Below are 2,377 nucleotides of genomic sequence, written 5' to 3'. Positions count from 1 at the left end.
TTTGCAGAATTTGGACTGGTCGTACAGCAAGTGTTCTGCAAAGCTATATGTATTACCTTTCAGATATATTTTGGCTTTGCTATTTTGACATTAGATCCTCTCCTTTAATGTTTTGCAGTGTATTCTTTGAGGAGGAGGAAATCTGTTTGATTTGTCTGATAGTAGAACAGATTTACTCAGGAAAGAAGCCATAGCAAACACCAAGCTTACCTTCTGAAGGAAGTGTGCTCAGATTTGAAAGAACACAAATTGATAGATGGCAAAGCTGAGGCATATGACTTGATATTTGGCCAAAATGAGAAATATGACAAGTATGTTTTAATCCCAACTCCCTACCTTTCTGTAGGGATGCTACCGTTAATGTAGCATCTGAAGTTCTGTATCTTTTACTGGTATCCTTTCCCCCTTCTCCACTTAAACTAAAACTTTAATGTCCTCTGCCTCAATCTCTCGGATAAGAAATTGATAAACCACCAGTAAATTGTTAATAAGCACAAATTGTATTTAATCTTTCATTCTTTAGACCTTCAGATTTGGGTGTTAAGCCATAGGAGGAAGTGAAAATATTGCCCACTGTGACAAGCTATTAGCTACTAGGGAATTTGAGGGATGATGTGTGTTTTACATGTCCCTCATTTGACACTATATACAGGTATTTCCACTACTTGTAGATGTACTCTAAATTCTGGTGGAGAATTTAAAAGCCAAGGGTGTTAAGGTGGTAAAGAGAGGAATTGGGAGATGTTTCTCAAATTAATGCTATTGATTTCAAAACATGAAAGATTCTATACTTACCCATATAATAATGATTTCTGGGATTAGTAGCACACAGACCTTCTGCAGAGTAGTTCTCACTGGGATAATTTACTTATTTTCTATGCTTACTAGAACACATCTAGTAAGTGCCATACTGAGACTTCAATTCAGGTCTTTGTGCCTAATTCCAAAGCAATTTTTTCTAATACATCAGAATTTCCACAAAGCATAAACCACTCTCCCTGCTCTCTATCTTCCATGCTTTTAAGCCCTCTGAATTGAATAGAAAACCCAGAAATAGACCCACAACTGTATGACCAACTACTCTTGTACAAAGCAGGAAAGAATATCCAATGTAAAAATGACAGTCTCTTCAACAAATGGTGTTTGGAAAACTGGACTGCAACATGCAAAAGAATGAAACTGGACCATTACATATACCATGCACAAAAATACATTAAAAATGGATGAAAGGCCTAAATGAAACAGGAAACCATCAAAATCTTAGAGGAGAACACAGGCAGCAACCTCTTTGACCTTGGCCAGAGTGACTTCATACTAGACACATCACCAGAGGCAAGATAACAAAAGAAAAAATAAACAATTGGGACTTCATGAAGATAAAAATCTTCTGCATAATTAAGGAAACAGTCAACAAAACTAAAAGGAAGCCTATGGAATGGGAAAATATATTCGCAAATGACATATCTGATAAAGGGTTAGTATTCAAAATAGATACAAGACTTACCAAACTCAACACCCAGAAAACAATCCAGTTAAGAAATGGGCAGAAGACATGAAAAAATATTTTTCTAAAAAAAGACATCCATATGGCTAACAGACACATGAAAAGAGGCTTGACATCACTCATTAACAGGGAAATACAAATCAAAACCATGATGAGATACCACCTCACGCCTGCCAAAATTAACAACACAGGAAACAACAGATATTGGCAAAGATGTGAAGAAAGGGGAACCCTCTTACACTGTTGGTGGGAATACAAACTGGTGCAACCACTCTCAAGTATAGTATGGACAGTTCCTTATAAAAAAATAGAACTACCCAACCATCCAGCAATTTCACTACTAGGTATTTACCCAAAGATACAAAAATACTAATTCAAAGGACATATGCACCCCAACGTTTATAGCAGCATTATCAAGAGGCAAAACTATGGGGGCACCTGGGTGGCTTGGTCAGTTAAGCATCCAACTCTTGATTTCAGCTTAGGGCATGATCTCACGGTTTGTGAGTTGGAGTTCTGCATTGAGCTCTGCACTGATTGTGTGGAGCTTGCTTGGAATTCTCTCTCTCTTCCTCTGTATCTGCCCCTTCAGTTCTCTTTCTCTTTCCTTCTCTTCCTCTCTCTGTCTCTCTCTCTCAAAATAAGTAAGAACACTTTAAAAAATAACCAAACTATGGAAAGAGCCCAAATGTTCATTGACTGATGAATGTATAAAGATGTGGCATATAGACATATACAATTGAATATTACTCATCCATAAAAAAGAATGAAATCTTGCCATTTGCAATGACATGGATGGAGCTAGAGTGTATAATGCTAAGCGAATAAGTCAGTAAAAGAAAGACAAATGCCATATTATTTCTTTCATATGTG

The sequence above is a fragment of the Herpailurus yagouaroundi genome, unplaced genomic scaffold, assembly GCF_014898765.1.
Source record: "Herpailurus yagouaroundi ecotype Mexico unplaced genomic scaffold, PumYag 67623, whole genome shotgun sequence".
Lineage (NCBI taxonomy): Eukaryota > Metazoa > Chordata > Mammalia > Carnivora > Felidae > Herpailurus > Herpailurus yagouaroundi.
This window is presented reverse-complemented; position numbering follows the sequence as displayed.